Source organism: Zonotrichia leucophrys, chromosome 19 (assembly GCF_028769735.1).
Source record: "Zonotrichia leucophrys gambelii isolate GWCS_2022_RI chromosome 19, RI_Zleu_2.0, whole genome shotgun sequence".
In the NCBI taxonomy this organism is placed as follows: domain Eukaryota; kingdom Metazoa; phylum Chordata; class Aves; order Passeriformes; family Passerellidae; genus Zonotrichia; species Zonotrichia leucophrys.
The window spans coordinates 1525042-1551050 of NC_088188.1; the positions used below are offsets into that span (position 1 = coordinate 1525042).

General features: G+C 46.3%; 1 long non-coding RNA gene across 1 annotated transcript in view; it reads right to left on the reverse strand.

Moving 5' to 3' along the window:
- The window catches only part of LOC135455798 (uncharacterized), a 58489-nt gene extending 33986 nt beyond the window's left edge, over positions 1 to 24503 (reverse strand). The window contains exons 1-2 of the long non-coding RNA XR_010442394.1: positions 24301 to 24503; positions 21780 to 21865 (exon numbers count right to left, since the gene is read on the reverse strand). This is a non-coding gene — a long non-coding RNA (uncharacterized LOC135455798). The remainder of the gene's footprint in view (positions 1 to 21779; positions 21866 to 24300) is intronic.
- Between the last annotated feature and the right edge of the window lie 1506 nt (positions 24504 to 26009).

Here is a 26009-nt window from a genome sequence, read left to right on the forward strand (position 1 = left end):
AATAAAAAGAGCCTCAGCTCACAGGGCTCTTTCTCCCCATACTGCTGGAGACAGGCTCACTCATCTAGCTGGTAAATTATTCATGCTACAAGTTCTCAGTCTGGGCCCTGGCATCACATATCGTGTTTAATGTGGCAAAATCAATATATTCTGAAAGCTGTGGTAGTCTGTGGCAAGCTGTGGAATATTGAATACTTTCTCCAGCTACGTAGCTTTGCCAGTTTTGTTCTATTTCAATTAAAAGTAATTTCTGAACAACACACAGTAAATGTTCAGTGATTTCTGAATACCACCACAATAATGCCTTCTATTTTAGAGGACAGTGGCTTGCAGGAAGGATTGAGGTATAGTGTAGTTACTCTACTTAACATTGTAAAGCCAAATATAAATTTATATTTCATTTGCTGGTAATGTCCAAGTTTATAGTGGTCTCCAAACCAAAACATCAACTATGTCTCCATAAATTGAAAACAATTGGAAATGCTTGCTGAAATGTTTAGCAACTGACTGCCATTAAACACTTTAAAAACAATGAAAGCTTCTCTCCTCCAGAAATTAAATTTCAGAGGAGTAAATCTGCTTGGATGAGCCCCAGTGTGTCCAGCAGGAGCAGGGCAGGGCTTGTCAGGTGCACTCTGGGGCACCTCCAGTGCTGGGGGCAGCCCTGGGTCCCTCAGGACAATGCAGACCCTGAGGGGCTGGAGGTGTCCAGGGAAGGGTCTGGAGCCCCAGGAGGGGCTGAGGGAGCTGGGCAGGGGCTCAGCCTGGAGCAAAGGAGGCTCAGGGGGCCCTTGTGGCTCTGCACAGCTCCTGACAGGAGGGGACAGCCGGGGGGGTCGGGCTGTGCTCCAGGGAACAGGGACAGGAGCAGAGGGAACGGCCTCAGGCTGGGCCAGGGGAGGTTTAGATTTGGATATTGGAAAAACATCTTCACCTAAAGGTTGGTGAATATTGGCAAAGGCTGGAGTGGAATCCCCATCCCTGGAGGGGTTTAACAGCCCTGTGGATGTGGCACTTGGGGGCAGTGGTGGCCTTGGCAGTGTTAAGGGAATGGTTGGACTTGATGATCTTAAAGGTCCCTTCCATCCTAGGTAACTTCATTCTATGATTTCCCCCCAATCTCACTGTGACTACACACGTACCAAAGTTAAGTATTTGCAGAATCTGGACTTTCCACAAGCAACTGAATGACTTTAATGCCTCTATGATGTGCTGTGTGCACCCTTGATATTTTCTCTGAACAAAGAATAAAGACACCCATTTGTACATTCTGATGCAGGACTGCATTTTTTGTTGACTGTAATCAGGTATGCTATTGGATTTTTAAATTTGGCAATACAATACATTCACATCCATACAATACCCTGTCCCAGCCCTCTAATGCTTTCATTCCAGCCTATTTTAAACCAACTGTTGTTCCTAGACATTGAGCTAAGGGCAAGGACAAGACCAAATGCTAATGAACCAGTGTCCACTTCATCACCAGGAGAGCCCTGGGCTGCTCCAGTGAATCAGAATCCTGTTCCTTTGCAAAGGGAGTGGCTGCTCCCCTTTGAGCTGGGATTGCAGCTCTGTTAGTTAAGGGATGGGAAGGAATGAAATTACAGGCTCATCACTTCTGTGCTCTACTCCTGCCTGAGATTGATTAACACAATTGAATTTCATGCTAATCATCCCAAGTCCTTGCTACATGTAGTAGGAACAGGTCCTACAGTGCACAGAGAGCTGCCAAAGCCACCTTCTCTCAGAAATTCTTGCAGCATTATTCACTGTAAGGCTCTGCTGCTCCTCCCTGGCAGGCTCATTCTCACCTCCACAACCCAGCGACTCCAACCTGGCTGCAGCCAGAGCAGAAGGAAAATTCTGCTTCCCCCACAGGAGATATTGTACAGAGGGTGGGCAACTCACCATCAGGAACAGTCTGACCTTTGTATACAAAGTGGCTGAATGCCCAAATTCTGGAAAAGCAAAATCCAGGGCTTATTTTAATTTGGACTGGGTTTATTCCAGAACAAGCCCTGCATCAGCTGGGTGCCTGTAACACTGCCAGAAACCAGGGGTCTGCTCTGCAGAGAGCAGAGATGGGGGCAATGGATGGGGAAGAAGAGATCTCAACAGGGCTGCAGCAGGTTGGCAAAAATAGTTCAAAAATAAAGCACAGCATCCTCCAAGGCTGGTTACACTTGGGCCCAGGGACATTTGGGAAGTTACTGGGAAGTTTGGAGATGTTCTCATTCCCAGGCCTGGCTGGGGGAGGAAAGCAGGGGACAGAAGGACCCAGGATGTGGCAGAGTGTGGCTGCTGAGCACTGGCCAAGCCAATCCTGCCTCCCTGCAGCCCCTGGCTGCTCTGTTCTCCCTCCTCCTCAGAGCCTGCAGGTGGTTCAGGCTTCCCCTCACCTTGACTTTTATTCTCTTCTTTCAGCCAAGGCTTTGCCACAGGAACAGCACCATAACAGCTTGGTCTGCCCAGGACCCTCCTCCTGCTGCTCCCTGCTTTGAGCTGGAGAGGGATTCCTAAGGGATGCCCACCTCTGCCTGGGTATTCTGGGGAGCAAAAGCTCCATTTCAGTTCTCTGGTAGGACCAAACCTCAGAACTCCTTCATGGCTGGCACTCAACACTCCTCAACAAGCCTTGGCATTTTGATTTGTCAGCCTCAGCCAAGGAAAAGAACAGAATATCTCAATACCTTTCTGCAAGTTGTCTTTAACTAGAGGTACTTTTAAATTAGAGCCTTACAGATTATTCCACTTGTTCCCCTGGAAAGAAAAAAAATCAAACAGTTGACACATTTTTCATGAGGCAAAAGCATTCAAAAAATTATGAGCACCAATGATTTGAATAGAATAATAAACCAAGAGATTTGCTTCATAGACAGCTGGTAAAAGCAAACCACTCCCAACAGGTCCCAGTGGCTGCTCTGCATTGGGCCACCAGGATTCTTAGGAGAAGGCCTGAGCAACATGGGAGGGTTTAAATCCTCTTTGTCACTCTGCACCAACAGCCATTTCATGCTCTGCTTCTGCCCTGCCTGCTCCTGCTCACCTGAGGGAACAGTGAGAGGGGTTTCTTCAATGATTTATACAATAAAGATCACTACATTAATCAGATAAATAATTCAAGATATTATTTGTCAACTTTTGCTGCTCACGTTGCAAGGAAAAAACTGAGCTCCTGAGGATGTTACAGACAAAAAGGTTGTGCCTACAAAAAAGCTTTGCCAAATCTTAAGCAGACTATTATTCAGCAACCCCCTGCCCAAAGTACTCCTCCTGCCCAGAGAAAGGCCAGCACAGAGACAAAATAGAGGTTTGCTTTCCAGCATCAAAATGGGGAGAAAATACATATATTTATCTTAAAGGTCGGTTCAGTCATTGAGGGGTTGCCTAGCAACACTTCCTAGCAACACCACTGCAGGAAAACCAGGGAGAGCACTCTCCTACAAGTCAATTAGAAATGGTAATTTGTATGGGAAGATCCCACAGTCCGTTCCAATTACAAACAACAATGCTTTCCTCATTGATATTTTTTAATTAGAGAAGCTTTGTAAATTCATCCCTTACTCCATTGTACTCTGCTTTTCTTTACTTCTCCTTTCCAGGTACCAAAACTTTACAGCATCAAGGCAACACCGACAGCATTAGGAGCAACACCTAAAAGGATAAAACAACCCATTCATCTCCACCTCCAAATCAATGATGGGCTGCTTCTCTTTGCAAAAGCAGCTCAGGAACACAGCTGGCTCTTGACATGTGGGGCACTGTCAGCCCTGCAGCGAGCTGGAGTTGGGGTGCTGTGCTTCCCTGGGCTCACACAGCCATGCCTGGGAACTCCTCCTCATCTCCTGGAGCACAATACAATTAAGGGACGTGGCGTTGCATCAGCAAATCACTTCTCTGTGCTGCAGCCTGTAAGCAATAGCAGCAGATATGAATGGTCTGGGCTTTTAAAAGAAAGTAATTAAAGTGCTCGGTAATTTCATGTAATTTAATGCAATGTGTTCCAAAATGAGATTTGAAAACTAAAAAGCCAGGCAAAGCCTTGAGATGAGAATGATCACCTATTTAAAGCCTTTCATACTTGAACCTGTCAATCTCAGAAATGAAAATAAATTAAAAGAAAGAGGAAAGAAAAAAGTGATCCTGTGTGGATTGGTGGCTGATCGGGGTTTAAACAGTCTCATTCACTGCTGTCTCCAATATACAGTAATGACAAAAAAATAGATTTCCTGCTGTCAAATGACCATAATTTTCTACTTGTTTACTCTTTCCAGAGCCAAAAAAGCTATCTCCTACTTAATTGTTTGCACAAACTATTGTCTGCTTTCATTAGGGTTTTCTTACACACCCCCTCCTTTATATAACTTGCCACATTTTGAGGGAGGGAGAGCACAGAATCCCAGAATGGTTTGGGTTGGAAGGGACCTTAAAACTCATCTCATTCCAACTCCCCTGACATGGGCAGGAACACCTTCCACTAAACCAGATTGCCCAGGGGGGTTTTATTCAAACTTTGAGGGAGATAAGGTTCACACAGACTTTACCCATAAAGCACAAACTCACAAAATCCCAAAGAATTAGAGGAGTTCCTTCAGAGTCTTAGATCCTGCCCTGTTTTCTCAGCACTGCTCTCCAAAAGTGAACAGCACCTCTGACCCTCAGGGATGCCCTCCCAATGCAGCACCAGTCACCACAAGCATGGACTGGCACTGCTCAAAATGCAGTTTGGGAAGGGGAAACAGCTGAGGCTCAGGGCCAGCAGGTACCACACTAAAGGTGCATGGTTCATTTCCAAAGTTTGAACTCCTGGAGCACTCAGCAAGGGGGCAGGAAGAGCATAGACCTTCTCATCTGTCCTCCTGCCACAGACAGGGTCAGCTGGAATCTCCACCATTCCCAAAAGGTGTGACCTTAACCCAAGGTGACCTCAGCAGCCACCAGTGATGAAGATGCTGCTACCTCCAAGGGCAGATCACTTCAGGGCTTCATTAACTTGGCCACCAACAAAAAAGCTTTGGCATATTTTAAGTCCTTTGACGTTGCTCAAGACTCTGTTAAAAAATTGAAAATCTACTTCTTTCAAGAGATTTTGCATGGCACACAGGACACCTGCCAAAACAGCTTCTTTTCCCAAGGGATGCCTGCTTTTCCCAGTTCCCAAGCCCTGATGCATGTGTGCAACTGGGAGCTGTCCCTTCCCTGTGGGACACAGGGGGTGTCCAGGGCTATTTTCTGGTCATCCTCCTACAAAGGACACCCTCAGTTATCAACAATTTCCACAAGGTCCAGCTGCTTGGCAGGGGCTAACTCAGCTGGGAAACACAACATGCACATCTGCAAGTATCTGACTTCAAGCTGAGAAGTGCCATTACACCTCCAGCAGCATCAGCTTTATGACACCATTAAGAGAAAGCTCATTAGCCTGTGAAGGCCTGGTGGTGAATCTGCAGCCCTCTGGCTGAATACAGCTACCTACTCATTTCACAAAGCCCACAGCAAAATTATCCAACAGTAGCAGAAAGGGGAATAACCACAACTGTGTGGTTTAATGTGTAGTTTGTCAAAGTTATTTGAACGGTGTGTACAGCCTTTAGCAAGGAAAAGGTTCCCACATTTGCCTGAGAGCAATGGGTTTGGTAATAAGGTGGATAATCAAAAAACAGCCCTGCCTCCACAGCAAACACATTTTGATGCTGGGATTTATGTGACAGATCCTGCGTCAGTGAGAGCTGGGAGATGGAGCTGCCTACACCTTCCCTTTCAAGTGAACACAGCAAAAATACCAGGAGCACACTGAACCTCCAGAGCTGGCTCAGGAGGAAACAAACCAAAGCAGATTAAATGCTGCAACAGCAGAAACATAAATGCAGCAGGTGGGCCAGATCCAAAGCAAAGGGTGTGAGCCAAGGACTGCCATTCCCAGGTGATGCAGGGAATGGAGGCAGGAATAAACCTCATCTCTCTCCACCTCCCTCTGAGCCTCTCTAGCGATCAGGGCTCCCCAGGCTGGGGCTGCTCCCTGGCTCCTTAGCAGCCACCAGTGATGAAGATGCTGCTACCTCCAAAGGCAGATCACTTCAGGGCTTCATTAACTTGGCCATCAACAAAAAAACCTTTGTCACTGCCCAAGACTCTGTTAAAAAAAAAAAAAAAACAACAACTAAAATCTACTTCTTTCAAGTAGATTCCCCTCACTGCTGCTGCTCAGGGGTGCTGCCCTGTACCTCAGTCTCTGCCAGCTGGGCACTGCAGCTCTCCAGGCAGGAATCAGCCCCGTGGCACACATCATTCCAGGGATGGACAGACACAGAGTAGTACCTTGTTCTCTTTTGCCAGAGCACAGCTTCCAGAAATAAAACAAACCACAAAGAGTGAACAAGCAAACCACACTCCCCAGCCTGAGCCACCAACAGTCCCTGGACATGGAACCAACTCTACAGCTCCGTGTAGTTAAGATGTCAAAAGTTACCTGCAATGCCTCTGGCCTTTTACCAACCCTGCACTGCTGAAACTGTGTTTGCTCATCCCTTAAAAGGCCAGAGAAGACCTTCACAAAAGAAATGAAAAGGTAAGATTTGAAAGGTAATTTTAGAATTTAAATGAGAAAGTAGTGATTATGGCTTCAGCCCTTCAGGACCGAGAGAGAAGCTTTGGTCTAAAGTTAGGTTGGAACCAGCTCAAATCAGAAAAAATAGAAAGGAAAGGGGAAAACCCAAACCAAGCCACTTTTCTGCATACAAAGCACTGTCATGGTAAGATTCCAGAGATCTAAAATTTCCTCTCACTGGAACAGGAGGGCAAGTGAGGGGAGAGGAGAGCACCCTTTACTCCAGGAAATTTTCAAAGCACCCAGAAAGGACATGGCAGGGTCATCCCCTGGCAAGATGAAAGCGACCACAGGCTGTGCATCCCGAATCATTCCTGCTCTTCAGCCACACTCAGCCACGGCAAGAGGCAGCTGCTGCTCCATCCCGAGCCTGCCACGGGCCCAGGACCCGGCACTGCAGCTTTATCCTGCTGATCTGACATGGCCCAGCTGGAGCCAAGGAGGGGAAACGGGAGGACAAAGCCGAGGCACCCGAGGGCAGTGGGATCGCTCCCGGTATCCCCCTCCAGCCCCGGACCTGCTGATTCCCAGAGCAGCCACAGGCACGGCCCCAGCTCTCCCTCCTGCTCTGCTTTCGGGGAGTGAAGCTGAGGAATCCTCCCCGTGCCCAGCAGAGAGAAGAGGCAGAGAATAAAACACCATTCAAAGTTCAAAGCCTGCCTCTGAACAAAGGGAAAGAGTGCGTGGGAAGAATATTGGAGGGGACAATTCTGAAGGAAGCCCAGGTCAGTGACAAAATCTGAGCCTGTGGGCAAAGCCTCGAGCTCTCCGGGAGCCATCCATCCCGAGCCTCACGGCCGTTCTTGTTTCTTCTTGTTTTAAGTTCCCCTTCTGATGAGAAACCCAAGTGCCTAAGCGGGTATTTGTGGAATACTAATAGCCCCCGTTTGCAATTGAAATGAAGCCAGGCTACAGCAGGCACCAGCAGACAATCCTTTCTGGAAATCAGGGATGGGACACAAGCTGCTAAATGTCAGGCAGCAGAGCTGTGGCAAACCCCCAGCATCTTCTGTGAGCACATTGCTGCTATGAAAAGGGGCTTGGTCTGCAGATAACCTACAAACTCCCACCTGAGCTCCCAAAGCCCCTGCACTCAACACCAGCTCATTGGTCATTACATGCTGGTAAAGCCCCGTGTCACATTTTTACTGGCTATAAAAATTTACTACCATCACCTCGACAGGGAGCCAAAGGGAAAAGGGGAGGGAGAGAAGAAAAGAAACATGTTCACAATCCCTTTTAACATAGACTGCTTGAAGTCCATGATTCATTCCTTAACCTAAGAATGCAATGGGGATGCAGGGGGGGGTGGGTGGAATCTGTCCCTTCTATGTGGGGAAAGTCTTCAGCTTCTAAAAAGTTGTTTTGTTGAACTCGACTGCACATTTGTCGGGCCCTTTCTTGCCAAAAGAACTGCAAGTTATTTGCAGAAAACAGTCTGACACAACAGTACATGATGATAGAAAATAGAATTGTACAAGAAACTTGTTTTCTTTAGCAGATGGCTCAGCTCATCAGCAGGTATTTTGAGAAGCTACTGTCTCCAGGTCTTCATGGAGAGAGAAGAAACCATTTAGCACTGGAGAAAGGGAACTATGAATGCACTTGCAAATGACTCTGACTCTTCAGCAGCCCAGCAGTAAATGAATCCATCTGTAATTGTCTGGGTTTCCAAACTACAGCAGGATTTTATTTATGAGTGGACTGTGTCCCTCTCTCTCACTTTCCCCATCCATTCCTTGAACGAAAGAAATAAAAGCAACGAGTGGGGACCCCCCAGGTCCTGCTGGAGCAACATTTCCATGTGCTCCAAATCCCTTCTGCAGGCAGTTTGCCTTCACACAGACTTCAGCCACACAAACACTTCTGTCAGATGATGGGATGGGCAGGATTTGGGTGGATTCCCAGGCTGCTGCACACCACTCCCCAGCAAGCCAGGGGAGTTAGGTCTGACACTCCTGTTCTCTCAAGGAGAGGAGAGGAACCAAAACTTACTGCTGTTCAGATTTAGCAACTTACACATTCTTCCTCAGAGAAACAAGCACAAAGGGAAGGAGTTTTGCAGAGAACATTTTTTGCCTCCTCTGATTGCTGCCTCATTACCTGTCAGGGTGCAGCATCATTCAGTCAGCATCTTCTCAGAAATGACTCATGAACACAAGGTAAGGCCAAGGTAATTCAAAGTCCCCTCCAAAATATCACAACATTAAACTGCACCATCATCATCCACAGGAATACAGATCAGCTCTAACAGTGCAAAGAAGTTGAGCAAGCCTGAAGCAGAGGGCACAGCCACCCAAAGGTGAAAAGCAGCACAGGATGACTGCAGGAAAGCACTGCTGCCCTAACAGGCAGGGAGAAACCACGTTTGCAAATGGCAAACCTCGAGGTGTTCAAACACACCTACAGCACAGCCACCCACACCTCACATGCAGGGGCTGGGGGGAACCAAGGTTCACACAGCCTCACAGTGCAAAGGACTGTGTGTGTGACTCAGGTGATGAGGCACGTGCTAATTACACTGCTCTGCACCAGTCTGCACTGGGAGATAGCAGAGAGGACCCATGTTCCACCAGAGCACCCTGCACCACCAGCTCCCATTCCCAAGGAGGTAGTTTAGGAACTGCTATTGCTGAGAATGTCTTTCCCTACCCCACCCCAAACCATCCCACAAACCCCAGGATTCAGCCTGTAGCACCCTTTCCTACTAAAGACAGTAGGATTGCTCAGGCAGAGGCTTCAGCAGGAGTGTAGGTGGTTATGGGGAGGGATTTTGCCAGCAGTTATGCAAAATCTTTGCAGGCACCCAAATATTTGTCTGAAAGGCAGGGAAAAAAGCAAAAAAGCAAGCATGTAGGACTGTGATGCACTGGGAAATGGTCTTTACCAATAGCACACACCAGAAGTAGGTGCACAGCTCTGTGCCACAGGAACACTCCTCACAAAAAGGCATTTCCATCTGCCCTATTTTGGATGTGGTAAATGTGCTGAAGGTAACCACAGCCCCTGGGGCACCATTGCAACTCGTGTGCCCCAGCACTGGAACATCAGAGCCTTCACTCACAATGACAGGGCACTTTATCAGCAGCTCCTGCTGTTGTGCAATTGCTGAGGTATCCACATGCACAGAAGAAGGGAGCTTGTGACTGCAGAGAACATATTTCTTCCTTAAAGTATCTCCTTGGAGCACCTCAAGGGGGCTTAAAGCACAGGTCAAGAAGTCCAAGTGGTTATTATGCTGAAGGGATGAGACCAGAAAGGCTCCAGGGATGAGAAATGCCAACTATTGTGATTACCACAAACTGATCTCAAAACAGATACGGCAATAGAGAGAAAAGGATGGGCACAGTCTTCAAAGGACAGTCATTTTTCACTGTCTATCAGCAACAATTCAATTACAGCACCCTGTCTCCCCTGTGCTATAATTACACTTTCAGCTGGGCTCACAGGCAAGGATTGCTCAAGGAAGTTTCCATTCCAGTGGAAGTGGCTGACCCCTACACTGCAATCTGAAGGAAGGCACTGGAAGGGGACAGCGGGGTCACTCTCTGGGCACACGGGACTTGATGATCCTGAAGGTCCCTTCCAACCCAAACCACTCTAAAATCTTCTAAAGCAAATGAATTTAAACCATAAAATGACACACCTGTGTGCACACCTTGAATAGCTCCTCTGGTGCCAGCCTTGATGCAAGGCTGCATTCAGGGGTGATCACTTGACAAATCAGGGCATTCAGGTAGCCCAGACACAAAATACTCCTTCACCTTCTAATAATGTATTAGAACTAATACTAATACATTCTTATTAATAATATTTACTAATAATTACTAATACAGGAACTAATAACGTATTTTTGAAAAAGCAGCAGGGAAAGGCCAGGGACACAACTCCACACACGTGGAGGTCACAGGTCAGTGTTAACAAACATGAATGAAGCACCTCTGTGCCATCACAGAGAAAACAGGTGAAGGACCACAACACCCATTCCTGTACACTTTGTTCTGCTTAACAGAAATAACCACCAACAGCTGCTATTTCTTACCAAAATGGCCAGCAGATCTGCAGAACCTCAAACAACAAAAGGCAACCCATGCTGCTAAACATCCCTTTACCACCCTTCTGGATGCAGGAGCCCCACAACTGCCAATCTGATTCCCAAACAACCCCATGCTCCACAAAAGAATGAAAAGACAGACAATTCATACAGAAAAACAGAGCACCCAGCAAATGACAGCACACATCCTTAACTCCAAGGCTTGCATCAAAGTTCAGTGATTTTGTGCAAGTCATCTCTGAACTGTGTTTGCATCAAAACAAAGGCTTGTTTTACACTGTACTGCTCTCTGCCCACAGACCCTTCCCTGCACTGCTCCCTTCCTGCCATCCCATGCAATACTTGGCATTCCCTGACTTCTTGGCACTCTTTGAAGCTCAGGATTTCCCTAATTCATTTCCATGCTTTATTTCTTCTCAGAATCCCTTTGTGAGGCCTGCTCAGGCTGGGGAAGCAGCACTGTGCCCCTGTGTGCCTTTTCTAACCAGCAGCTCAGGCGTGAAATGGGAGAGAGCCCAACAATCCAGATGCTCACACGTGAGCAGGAATGAGGAGGGGAACAGAGCCCACAGGAGAGATGGGGAACAGCTTCCCGGCCTAGGAGCAGCTTTCCATTCAGGAAGATGAAAACCAATTTCTCCACTCTGACTCAATTAATTACTGCCACCATCCCCATGAGACTGAGATGGGGAGATGCTTTAGAATAAGAGATTTTCTGTCACAAGTTCACCAGTCAGTGGGGTGAAGAACTGTCCCTTGTACCCATGAGGTGCCACAGCCAGGCTGGCTGTCACTGGGCTCCATCACCCCCAGAGCCCACATTACAGAATGCCAGGCTGGAAGGGGCACAGAGGGTCCCTGGTGGCACCTCCGTGCTGAGGCAGGGCCATCCCAGAGCACAGGGCACAGCATTGTGTGCACAGGGCTCTGCAGGATCCCCAGTGCTGAGGGAGACTCCAGCCCCTCCCTGGGCAGCCTGCTCAGGGCTGGGCACTGCCCAGGGCACAAGTTGTGCCTCCTGGGCAGGGGCAGTGCTGGGCTCAGGCCCTGCCCGTGGCTCTGGTGCCACTGCTGGGCCTGGAGCAGAGCCTGGGCTCTCCCTGCTGAGGTTTCCTCCCACTTGTGGGAACCCAGCACATCCCTCTGGCTGTCCAGGATGGCCAGGACCCCTGCCAGGGGGCTCAGAGACCCTGGCACAGAGCCCAAAGCACCTGTGGGTTTGATTATGACCCATGGAGCAAATTACCAGCCATAGATGAAGATCAGCAAGCCACAAGAGTTTTAAGTAGAATAACAGTGAAGTTATCACAGGGTGGTAAAGTAGATTTTGAGGTTTTTAGAATGGGGATTCAGGAGGCAAGATGGAGGGATGTGGGCATGTCCAGCCTTTCTCCTTCTTCTTCTTCTTGGCCTCCATCTTCTGCTGTGATGTTGGCACTTACAGATTGGTTTAGAGTAGAAGCTCACTGTCTAACATAGGTGATAGGTATTGGGAAGTTATTGTAAACATTGTACATGTAGTTTTTAGTATAAAGACATAACACCGCCCTGGGGCAGGCAGAGTGCCTGGAACTGTCCTGCTGGATGGACCTTGTCAGGGCAGGAGAAAATTTTTTATAGAGAAGATACAATAAACAACTTATAGACCGAGAAATGAAGAGCTCCGACTCATTCTTCAAGTGCCCAGGCTGGGAAAAGAGACTTTTAACAATCTCAGGGTCACAGCGACCCAAAAGATGCCAAGACTCACTCATCTCTTCTCTGACCTCTTCCTTCATCCTCAAGGAACTCACCAACAACCTCCCCACCCATCTCTGCAGCCAGCCACGTTTGAGGGTGACCAGCAGCATCAGGGTGTCACCATCCCTGAGTGCCTGCTGCCTCCTGGGGCTCTTTTCCTGAGCCCTGTTAGAACCCAAGCACACCTGTGCAGCTGGGGATCTCTCACTGCCCTCCATGACCACCACACAAATTCTCCAGGGCATCCTCCTCCAGGCCATGGGAGTCTTCTCCTCTGGGGCAGAGAATGGTTTCTGCAGATGGGAGACATGACCTCAGGAACAAGTCAAGCCAGCTTGTGACTCTTTTCAAGCAAGCAAAATAATATCCTACACCTGTCCTCTGAGGATTTTGTAACAAAGCTTCCAAGCCTTGAATCACAGACCACATTCCCATTCCCTGCCTTCACATTATTAAGCCAGGATTTCAGCTACAAGGAACAGACTCCAAGATTCTCAGAGCAGAGTATTCTATTAATTTGAATTGGGACTAGTTGAGGTAAATTGATTTTTTTAATGTGTTTATCCTCTATGGGGGCTTTTTTTTTTTCCCTTCTTAAATGCTGATTTGCTGAAACTGTGCCTATCCAATACTCATTACTGGAATGCATGGAAAGCTGCCAAAAGAAGCAATGCCTTCTGGACTAAACAAGGGATTTATTACTGAGAAACCACAGCACCGGGTAAAAATCCATCACAAACTTATTGATTTAAACTGATTGTAAGTAATCACACACAATTTATATTAAGTGAAACATACTGCCATCTAATTTAGAGTAAGTGAATGGAATGCTACTACTCTGAATTCTGTTTAAATGCAAACTCTAATTGATACCCACATATAAATAATTGAGACTTTCAGAAAACATGAATTAAATATTTCGTTATCTCTGTTTATTATGTATCAATAGATCATTTTTACCTATTTAAGACACGGTTAGACAGTAATTATTATATTTCAGCAGAGACTTACATGTAAGCCTCAGGGCAAGTTCAACAGAATGGGACAGGAGCAGTGTGGAGAAAGGGACTTGATGTGTGGGATGCAGTTTAAATAACCTCAACTTGCTTTTAATAAAGGAACCTCAAACTTTGCCTACCTTCCACCCCAAATGTGATGAAATCAAGTCGTGCATTTTACTCAAACATGGTTCTCTCATCTCCAGAGGAAGCACCTTGGGATGAAAATTGTAAGGCACAAGTGATCACTGCAGCACCACATCCCCCCTCCAAGACCCCATTCAGGGAATTGTGCTTGTCAGCCCCTCTGAAATGTCCCATAATTGGAACCCAATCCTCAGCAGTATTAGGCAGCCCCATAGCCAATTTTGTTCCTAAATAAAAAGTTTGAAGCTATTTGCTGTTCTTTTCAATGGTCAGTGTGTAAACACTGTCAGGAATTAAAAAAAATAAATTAAATCTTGATCAGAATGCTCTCTCCTGTACTCAGCTGGCTATTAACATTTAAGGATGTAAGAACATATTACTTTTTATTAACAAAACCAATTGTTTATAGCAGGAACACACAAGTGTGCCACACTTTCAACAGTCTCTTGGCTCCATGGCTTTTGAAGACCAGAAGCCCACCACAAACCTTTTCCTATGGCAATTCCTCTCGGTAATTTTTAGTCACAGACTGATGCATAATTTCTCAGCAGGATTCACTTTGTGCCAGCTCATAACATGAACACCTCAGAAGATTCATCCCAAACATTCCTGGTGCAGGTTGGGTTCAGCCAGCTCCCCTCAGCTGCCCCTTTGCAGGGAGGTGCATTACAAGGCAATGTGAATTAAAGCAGAAATAAGGTGTTCTGATGCTTTCTAGCAACTTGAATTTTTTTTAATATTGCTCTAACATATGCTGCACTTGTGAGTTGAGCCTAGTCCTGCAATGAGCTGCATGCAGGTGGAACAGTTGCCCCTAACTGGCCTCATTACAACTCAATTAAGTCCATTTGCAGAGTGCAGTGCAAGACTGGGCCCTTAGGAATTTCTTATGCTCCTGGAGCTTATTAAATTGCTGGATATCCTCCTCAAGCTCTTCATTGAAACCATAATTTAGCCCTATTTGCCTGGTTAGCACAAGCCACCTGGTAGCTGTTATTTTTGCTCAACCAGACACTTCCATGTCTATAAAACTTTCCCCGTTTTTATAATAATCTGGCTTTTAACACCAATCCCCTGATCAAACACTGACAAACACTCTCTGCTTGTTAGCTGCTCTGAGATGAAGTAACAGACCCCTGTCATGCTGTGTTGGACTGTGCTAAATTGCACCAGAGCACATCCATGCCTCTCAGGTAGGTGCCAAGCAGGACTTGATTCTGGAGAAGCTGCTATCAGAAACAAGCCCTAATTTGAAGTTTTTTAAAAACAAAGTTACCCACTGCAAAACAGCTTTCAGCAGAGGCTTTTTGTCTCATGATGTGAACGTGTCCAGGCCATAATGAGCTTGTTTCTACCCAGCTCAGGAACACCTGACTGACACTTCCACCCCACTGTACCTCCACGGGCTGCAGGCAGCTGGGCTGGGCTGAGGTGCTTGCTTGTCTGGCAGTGTTTACTCCATGAAACAAGAGAATCTGAATGTCACCGACATCTTTTCATAAAAATCCTTTCTTTAGGATTTTCCCTTCTGGGAAGCTGAGGCCCCGGAGAAAGAATGTAAACAATGGTTATCTGCTGCTGTGGAATGCAACAGGTGCATCTGGGATTGGCCCATGTTGGATGTGTACAACTAATGGCCAATCAAGGACTGAGCTTTCTCTGGGACAGAGTCAGAGAGAGCTCCTTTGTTATTCATCCTTTTTCTAAGCTTAGCTAGCTTCTGAGAACTTTCCTTCTATTCTTTGTAGTGTAGTCATAATGTAATATATATATAATAAAATAATAAATCAAGCCTTCTGAACATGAGGTCAACATTCTTGTCTTTCTCTTCACCCTGAAGACCCTTGCAAGCGCTGCAACATCTGAATATCTTCTGATCACAGAATCCCCCATGTTGGAAGGGACCCACAAGCATGATCCAACTCCCTGCTCCTTGCAGCACTGCCAAAAACTAAACCTCCCAGACATGTCCTCCATGGCTTCTTGAGCTCTGGCAGGCTTGGTGCCATGGGCACTTCCCTGGGAACCTGTTCCAGGGACCAAGCACCCCTCAGCAGAGCCCTTTCTAATGTCCAGTTCCACTTCCTCATGTCCTGTTGGGGTCACCAGAGCAGGACCAGCACCTCCCCTCCACTGACCCCCAATGTGGGTGCAGCCTGCCCAGAGAGCCCCCTCAGCCTTCTGTCGCAGACATCTTTTTGTGAAAATCATTGTCTTGGGATTTTTTCTTCCTGAGAAGCTGAGAGGCTTCAGGAACAAAACATAAACATTGATTATCTGCTGCTGTGGAATGCAACAGGTGCATCTGGGATTGGTCTCATGTGCTTGTTTGTAATTAATGGCCAATCACAGTCAGCTGGCTCAGACAGAGAGTCCAAGACAGAGCCTTTGTTATCATTCTTTTCTTTTCTATTCTTAGCTTAGCTAGCCTTCTGAGATGAAACCTTTTCTTCTATTCCTTTTAGTGTAGTTTTAATGTAATATATATCATAAAATAATAAATCAAGCCTTCTGAAACATGGAGTCAACATTCTTGTCTCTTCCCTCATCCAAAGACCCCTGTGACCACTGTCACAGCCTTCTCCTATCCAGGCTGACCAACACAAGTGACCTCAGCTGCTCCTTTTAAGTCTTGCCCTAAATATTTTCTATTCCCATCTCGAGAGCCTTGCACTAATGTCTGGAGACAGTCCCAGATTGAGCACACATTTGTGTGCAGTCCCTGAGCCATGCACAGCCCAGGGCTGGGCCTCCCAAAACCTGCTGTCAGCTCCTGCACTGCTCCTTCAAAGAACTGAGAGGAATTAGAGTAGTAAGTATTAATCCTTTCTCTGAGGTGTAAGGTTATTTCCTTGTTAAAAAATTGAAGAAAATCTCCGTCAGAGATAAACTGTACAAGGGAAGGAAGTGGAAAAGGCTTGTTTTCTCAAGGAATGGCTAATGTTGAGCAGGTACAACTAGGAGTTTTTCTGCTGTTTCCCCCACCTCTCTCAGCACTCTAGCTGTTTCTACCCAAGCTCTTAAGGAAATAACCAAATTTTCAGTCAATGTAATGTCAAATAGCACAAAAAAATCCCTCAATCCCTCACAATCACATCTTCTATTGGCATCCCTGTGACAGCATCCACACACCCCTCATGTCTACAGCCTGTTAATTTCTGATGGTTGTCCTCTCCTCGCTTAAGCTGCAGCTTTGGATCTCAGGAAAGTGAAATATTGACACTGAAAGTGAAAGAGAAATTCGTCTGTGTGATGAGCAGTGATTTGGCATAGAAGCTGTCAAACCATGGCAGTGTTTCACAACTGCCACAGAATAATGAAAATGTTCTTTAAAACCCTGTGACAATTGCAAAGTGAGACAGATATTGAAGTGAAGGGAGACGACCCATCTTAATTGATCAGCATCGAACTCCAATTTATTGATCAACCAGGCGCATTTTATGACCCTGTTAATTAAGCTCATACATATTGCAAAACCCGAGCTCATCATTGGTCACAGATTTCACATTAACCCCTCCTTTTGTTTTCAATACCTGTGGTTTGTTATTGAAACCAAGATTTGTGTTCTCACCCTGATATGAATGGTTCTCAAAACTTACTTTTACTTTCCCAAAACAGCCAAAGATAGAATGTTTACCTGTTATGAGAAAACTGCCTGAGAACTCTGCTGTTTACAGAAACGTGCCTGGGAAACAGGCTTGGGAACTGCTGCTTACAGCTGCCTTTTACTTTTCCATCAGCTGTATATTTTCATGGCCTTTTTTCCTTCAAGCCATGTCTGAGCAAAATTCTCCAACAGACAGACAATGAAGCTGCAGCCCCTGTGTGTGAGCATCAACCTCTGCTCTGGACTGCACAGCCAGTCTGAGTGGGAACAAGCCCTGAGAATCAACAGCAAAAGGGGCAGCAGAACACTGTGCCTTCCCATCTCCCCTGTGCCCAAAGAAGTCATTGCTGGAATCCTGTTTTGGAGCAAACAGAACTGCCAGGACCCCAAAGATCAGCCTTGGTGGTCCCCCAGCCTCACCTCACCTGGGGCAGGTGGCTGGAGCCCCCCACAAGAAGAGGCCACCCAAGACAAGCAAAGCCAGGTTAGGCTGGAGAAAGTCTCAGCTCATTTGAAAATCCACTGACCAGCCCAGGGCACAATTCCAGGCTTTTAGGGAATGCAGTTGACATAACAAACATGCTTTTTCAGGAATCAAAATAAACCTGATGCACACAAAGCTTCAAACTCTGCAGAATCCATAAGTACTTGAACTTGCTCACCTGTCAAACAGCAAACCCCTTTCTTTACAAACAGGATCTACACAGATTCTGTCTTGCCACAATTCCTGAAAAGCTGCTGATAATTTCAGTGATTCAAACCTTGCCTCACTTCAAGCATTTCTGGACTTTATGAAAGCTCAAGACTTATATGCTTTAGACACCTGGAGATTTTCACGGGTCACCAGGGAACCTGAGTGTTGAGCTCTTGCCAGAAGTTTGAACATTTGAGGAGTGAGCACAGGCAAGCAAATATTTGAGGTATTTAGGCTCCCCCAAAGCTACCACAGCCAAGCACACAAGTGACTCAGTACTTGCAGAAACACAAAGGTTTTGGGAGGTCACTTGTGTCAGCATGGAGCAGATATTAAGAGATTTGGGAACATCATCCAACACCTTCACCTCAGCCTTCAGTGCTCAGCAAAGCACACCAGGCCTGCAGGGAAAAGCCTGATTAGCCTCAGGGCTTTTAATCACTGCTGTGATTTTATATGAAGTCCAAGTGCAAAGGTGGGGCAGGAGGGGCATTTAGCAGAGTTGCTATGAGGCCAGAGAAAATATGAGATTACATTGAGATGGAAGATTGGTATTATCAAATCAATACTGTACAATAAATGTAGCAAATGAGTTAATCCAATTAGCTGAGTGGAGCAAGATCAATGTGCTGGTGGAACAGAAAGATTGCAAGAGGCTAAAATTAAATGCACCCAAGAGAGAGGAGCAATGAAAACAATTCTCTAAAACAATGGGCTTTGGTGGCTGTGTAAGTTTGAAAACTGAACCTGAGCACAGATGTCATCTTGGAATTTTTGGAGCATTTATCCCAGAGACTGAACTGGGACAAGTTTCTCCACAAGTGACAATGCCAAAATTCTGTTTGTTAAACTGTTTGCTAAATACCTTTGCACTGTAATACACTGACAAGGAATAAAACCATCCCTGTAACACTGTAGCTACTTGCAAAGCTTATTAACTCCTAGCACAGCCCCCCTGTCCTCAGTGAATACTGCAGCAGTCAGATTGAGCAGGGAGCTGTGGAAATAACGGGGAGGAGGAGGCAGCCATGGTAAGAAGGACTCACAGTGAGGAGAAACAGGAATTTTGGGCAGTTCCCAACACTGCAAGGGAAGAACTGAGCTCACATCCCATCAGCCCATGGCCATGTGTGCACAGCACACACAAGGAACAGCAGAGCAGTCTGCTAAGCAATAATTCCAGGTAAGCACAGAGGGAAAGGAAAACTCTCCCTGAATGGTTAAGGGGAAGCTCATGAAAACTGATTTATGCATGCATGTATTAAAATTCTCTCTGCACTGAGCATTTCAGAATTGAAGTTTCACATGCAGCTTGAAAGCAAGGCAGAAGCCAAAATGTTGGGAAGAAGACCATCTCTTCAGAGGATTAGGAATTAAGTTAACTGCACATTAGAGATAAAATAGTGGAGCGCTTGTCTTTATTCTCAATAATAAACCATAAGGCATTAAGCTACAAAGCACGATTAACTCCTTTCAACTCCTCACCACTACTGCTGAGACAGCAACGTGGCACTTGCACAGAAACACTAAAAAATGCAGTGATTAGGTTAATTTTAAGTGAATTTAGGGCAGGCAAAAATGCTCCAGTGCAACCCGGGAGGGATAAGTCTTTGTTGCTGCAAAGAGCAGCCTAAGCACCTGCAGTGTTAGAATGAATTCCTCAAACCCTAAAATCATTCATGGTTTGAAGTGACCAGCTCTGGGGCTGGACATGTCACTCTGCATCCCTGCTCTCTTTCCTAACTCCTGAGTCACCTGGGTACCTAAAATGCCAGCCCTGCAGTGGTGTCAGCCAGGCTGGTGGCAAGGATGGACCTGGGGAACCACAGGTGAGAGCTCATCCCCTCCTCTAGCAGCTCCATACAGTCTGGAGCTTCATGTTTCTCTGTTTGGGTTCCCTGTTTATAAACTGCTCTTAGAGACATGACAAAATCCCAAACCAAACAACCAAACAATACTTTATTCTGTGAAATACAGGGATACTAAACAAACAGGCCACTTTGACCATTAAACAATCAGCTCAACACATACAAGGTATCAGCAAAGCCCATGACTTAGCAGACTCTGGGGAATAAAAACACTCTCCACAAGATGGACAAAGCTCTGTCCTCAGTGTGTACCAGCAAGCCTTCAACTACTCTCTAGATCCAGTGAAATACTAAATTCAGTATCCTGGTCTGGTTTAGGACAGCTGGAAGAAGAGAAGGAACAGAACAAACTTCCCAGCCCCCCTCTCTCCAAGCCAGTTCAGGCTTGGTGCTCAGAAGCCTAAGAGCAAACACCTGCACATTTCCTCCTCTACCACCACCTTCCACCTGTGGGAGAAGCTCATCTGAAAGCTATTGGTTTTATCATCCATCAAATCCTACCCTAAAGTTCTTCTTTACTGCCTGAAAAAACCACAACCCTTAAACCCCTGAAAAAGTTGTTTGGCATAGAAGCTGTGAAACCATGGCAGTGTTTCACAACTGCCATAGAATAATAAAAATGTTCTTTAAAACCATCAAATCCTACCCTAAAGTGCTTATTTCAAGTGCTCATGAAAAAAACTCTGGCACCAGAGCCCATCCTGTTACAACACAGCTGTAACACAACCTTGTTTTTGCACAGTTTTGGCTGTTCCATACCTGGGCCACCTCTTCCTGCATCACAGAACCTGGCACAGCTGACTCAGACCCAAAGCAAAGCAAATGTGAACAATGCAACAGCTCCACAGGGACAGCTGAGGTCACCATGGCACAACCTGCAGCTGCTGCTTTGGGGTGAGGCAGCAATTCCCCCTCACTCCCATTCTGGCAGCTCTGTGAGCTCCTAAGCACAGCACCAAACCCTTTGAGCCACCTATGATGTGCTACCTGTGCTGGAGGACAACCCTCCAGGCACACAGGGACAGCTCAGGAGCTGGAGCTCTGTGGTGGCCTTTAGGCTTGGCCCAAGGCAGGGCTGAGTGCCACACAAACACACTCTGTGTGCCAGGCTGGGCCCTGAGGTGTTTGCCACCAAAGCACGCAAGGCAGAGTTAGAGCTGATGAAAATTTTCCAGGAAAACACTGGAAAAAGGCAATGAATCAAAATGAAAATGCTTCCTGGAATATACTCTCTCCCAACAACAGGGGCCAGTTCCCCATAGACCCTCAGGCTGCAGGGATTTCACAACATCACAGGCAGAGCAGACACATAAATCACCTGAAGGGCTTTTGGTTTAACTCTGCAGCACCAGCCTTAGGAAAGTTGTGTCTACTGAAGCTGGCAGAACTTTCAAATTCAAGGTCTGTGCACCCTTCAGGGAAAACATGAGAAGGGAGCCTTTGGTCATAATTCAAAGGAAAATACTCTCAGTAGAAACTTCTCTGGGATCCTCTGGTCTGATAGATGTCAGCATTTTGGGAACCTGAAAGTCTGCAAAGACCCAGTTCTTGACTTAGCAGTCCAGGGAGGCTTGGCTTGCTCTGGAATACACTCAGGGAAACTCCACAGAGAGCTTGAACTCTGCTTCCTGAAGCTGGTATGGTCCCAGCTCTGCTTGTCCTGCTGGCAAACATCCTCAGGCTGTGGCTGTGCATTAGAAACTATTACCTCACTGTGGGTAAACATTTCAAAATTACATTTCCTGTTTTGTCTTTAAAAGTTATCAGGAGAGTATCATTCTCCAGCCAGAAGAGTGATGTTTCCTGTTTACTGTTTTCATAGATCTATAGGATGGAGATTCAATGGATAATACACACAAGGAAATCTGGATAATTGGGCTCATCTTGGTACTGGAAGGACTATGTAAATCTGAGAGTCTCTTCTGACCTGCAAAGGCAAATTTGGGCATCACAACCCCACAATGGTGCCCTTGGCAGACAGCCTGTTCAGCTCTATTGAATCAATCAAAATAAATGATTATGCCCTAACTTTTCCCAAAACATATCTAATAAACTTTTCCATACCTGTGACAAATTCAGGAACTCCTGGGATTTCTCTGATGTTCACCAGTGAGAAAGTTTATTATTACCTTCAACAGGTTTTCAGCTACCTACAGGAAAAAAAGATTCACACATAATCATCAGCCTCTGTCTTTGAAACACTTGCAGGTTCAAAAATTCACACTAAAAACTTTTTTTCATTTTACAACTGAGTTCCCATTAATTTCCTTTTTAGATCTTCTGTTCATCTCCAACTTAGGGAACCTGGGTCCCTTCCTCCAAAGCATAAAATCCCCACACAAAATCCTTCCCTGGCCTAAAGTTATGGCACTGGTTTTTTACACATCAGATACTACACAGGTGCTAGCTCATCCAAAAGCAACTTTTGGGTGGCTTTGCTTTGCCAATAGAAAATTCATCCAAAGAATCCACCTGAGCTTCCTGAAGACAGGCACGTGCCAAAAAGACCAGATAACAGCAAACCAATCTTCCTCTGTGGAACCAAAACTCCAACCTAGTATTCTAGATAAAAGAAAACCCTACAATTTTAAACTTCATCATCACACTTTGTCCCCACCAATACATATTTGTGAGGGCCTTTTGCTATCTTGATGAGTTAAGTGTGAAGTTTGCCTGATGGGATACATTTAAAATGAAAATCAAAAGCATGAATCACCAAGCATAGTGCTGCAGAGCTGTCTTCTTCTTTTTCTGTTGGATTCTCAGGTTTGGCAAAGTGCTGAGCTCACACACCAGAATGTTGCAGGCATTTGTGTGCATGATATATTAAAAGGAAAAGTCAAGGGCATTCCTGGTTTAGCCCTTCAGTGACAGGGAAATTCAGTCCTGTACATTTGGGGAGAAGGTTGTCAAAGGGACATGCACAAAAACAAAGCCCAATTTGATCTCACACTAGTCCAGATGTCAGAATTTTGTAGAAATTCATGTAAATGATCAATTAGGCAGAGATCCACCTACTCTATGTGAAATTTACTCGAAATAGACTGTTCTCTGTTTCATCAAGTAGTCATGGGACTATTCAGAGCAAAGTTTGCTAAGCCAAAGCTGCAGAGGCAGGGAACAAGCTGACAGAGTTTAGAATTAGCAGTGATATAGAGCTCTTGCATTCATTACAGGATAATTCTTAAAATCCAATGCCCACTTTGATTGTAATCCCTCCAAATTCAAGATAAAACTAAGTAATCTCCAGAATAGCCTTACTACATTGCTAATGAGCATTAGAAATTGTAACTGGGGGAAGAAAAAGAAACAACCAAAAAGACCATGATGAAACCTCTCATATAGAATTCCTAATAATAGATGTTAAAAGTTCTTTACAAGAGGCAAAGGGGGGAGAGTCTCATCAAAAGGAAAAAAACAAAATTACAGATTCTCAATATTCCTCTTAAGACAGAAACAGATCTCAAACTGGTCCTTTGCTTTGAAATCAAATTTTAAAACATGCAATCATCTGAATAAACACATTAGAGAATAATATACAATTTACCTGCTCACAACTGGTGTGAGAACAAATTTATGTCTAATTCCACACAGTCTGGCTGTATCCCTGTGATCCCAGAGCTCACAAGTTCCACCATCACAGTAAATGTACACAGCGATGGGGCACACACAATTTCCTGTTTAAAAACACTGGAGGTCCTGGTTCTTCCACCCTAGGTTGGTGGGGGTCAGAAATGAGTGAGCATTGCCTGTCCCTGCTGTCCTGCTGTCCATCCAGCCCCACAGGCTGCCTCAGTCCATGTCACAGAATTACCGGATGCAGTGATTGGAAGGGGCTCATCAGGATCACCCAGTCCAGCTCCTACAGCACAGAGTCAAAAACCAGTTACCCTGTGGCTTCAAATATAATTCTTTTGTTACAAACATCAAGGCTTTAATATGCACTCAGAATCTGCTGAGCTGGAAGGGACCCACAGGGATCAGAGCCCAACTCTTACCCTGCCCTGCACCATCCCCAAGAGTCACTCCAGAACTATTGTCCAAATGCGTTAGGATGGTGTTTAGGGAAAAAAATCCAAACTTTTTCAACTCAAACCTTACAAAATACAACTTACATGAATAAATAAACCACCAAATATCAAATATTTCCCTTATACCCCAGCATGTTGCTTTCTTTTAAAGTCAAAAGTGTGAAATTACACAGGTTATTGAGGAAAAGGCAACAAGGTGAATGTGGGTGACAAAAATTTCAAAAGGAGAGGATTTGTAGAGGGTTTCCTTCTCTTCCCTAAACAAGCCTTTTTCCTTTCTTTAATTCTTACTTTTAACCAGATTTATGTGAACCTGCAGCACACCATAGTGACCTTTGCTGGTTGTTCTGCTGCTGTCTCCAGTTCGTCCTTCTGAGGGCTGAGGGCATGGGGACCAAAGCCCGGGGTCATCGTTCAGAGGTTCTGTCAGTGAAAGAACCGCGTTTGATGACTCATTTTATGGCAAATAAACGAACACATGTAAACCCCAGCCTGTCGCACCTGCTCCTTTCCCACTTCATTTTCCCATCACCTCAGGCGACACGTGAACTTACAGGCGGTGTGCTTTTTTCCAGCCTGTGCTTCAACTTGCTGCGTTTCTCAAGCTGCTTCTCAAGATGCCTTTATCAAAATGAATGTCAGCCTGACTCCCACCCGAGCACTGCGCGGCTCTGACACAGGGAAATGCCGAGAGCTGTGGAGAGCTCGAGGCAGGGCAGGAGAGCTCCCGGCAGGGCAGGCAGGATCCACCCGAGAGCCGAACCCGCCCGCCCGGCCCCACAGCCGCTTTCCCAGCCCGCTGTCCCCCTCTAGTGCCTCAGCGCGCCGCCGCGCCGCCATCTTGGGCGGCCTTTCCTTCTCCCACACCGCCCTCTGCAGCTCCATCGCTGGCCGTGCCGGCGGGAACCGAGGAGAAAAAACACAAAATAATATAATATCATCTAAAAAGTCCTTACTTATATTAGCAGGGGACTATTCCGATCATCCAGGACAGACTGCTCAGCGCAGACCCTCGGTGTTCCCTGGTACACCAACACCTCACAGGCCTGGCTGCCTCAGCAGCAGTGCAGGGTCTCTCATGTGCATCTGACAAGAATCTCTCATTTTATTCTACAAAAATGCTAGATTCAGGCGGTATCAAATTGCACTAAAGATGCTCCACCAGTTCCTTCAAGCACATCAGTGTCAGCCGTATTTTGGTCCAGTGTGGGACAGGTGCCCCAGAGAGCAGGGCTGGCCCACACAGGCACCAACACCTGCCTGCCCCGGCTGTATTTTGTTAAAGAGATTCTTCAGAGCCACAGATTAGTACATTGCTGTAGTAGTCGGTGATGTATTTACTGCTGCAAAGCTCCAGATGCTCTGTAAGCCACAATAATACAGTTAAGTGGAAAATGAGTCATTTAAAACCATAATGACTATCATAGCATGACTCCACTGACAAAGAGCCCCAGTGATAACGCTGTGAGGTGGATGAGACATGTTCACCAAGGCTGCCAGTCACAGGATCACAGAACCACACAACCACAGGATCACAGAACCACGGGATCAAGAACCACAGAGCCACAGAACCACAGAGCCACAGAGCCACAGAACCACAGAACCACAGAATCACAGAATCACAGAACCACAGAGCCACAGAACCACAGAACCATAGAATCCCAGAATCCAGAACCACAGAATCACAGGATCACACAATCACAGAATTGACTAGCTTGGAAAAGACCTCTGAGATCATTGACCTCAACCTATGACCTGACACCACCTTGTCACCCAGATCGTGGCACTAAGTGCCACAGGCAGTCTTTTCTTAAACACTTTCAGGGATGGTGACCCCACCACCTCTCTGGTCAGGCTGTTCCAATGCCCAATCACTCGTTCTGTGAGGCTCTGCCTTGGGGGCAGGTGCTGCTACCAGGAGACCCCCAGTATCAGTGTGGACGTTCCATGGAGGTGCCCCTGCCCTCTCTGGGTGTGCAGGTGCAAGCCCCCATCTCCTCAGCACAGTTCCCCACCTCACTGCAGCTCAGATCATGGAAAGCACTGTTCTTACCTGCTGCTGTTCCTCCCAGGAGAGCAGTGCTGGTCCCCAGGTTCGGGCTGTGAGGAGGCAGAGCTCAGTTCTCCTCCGAGGAGCCCTGAGTTCACAGTGCAGTGCCCTGGGACCAGCTGGGGACTGGCTCCTCTCAGACACCCAGCTGGGCCCTGCAGACACAGCACTGTCCAGCACTTGCTGCGGGCAGTGTGGGCATGGCTGGTGTGA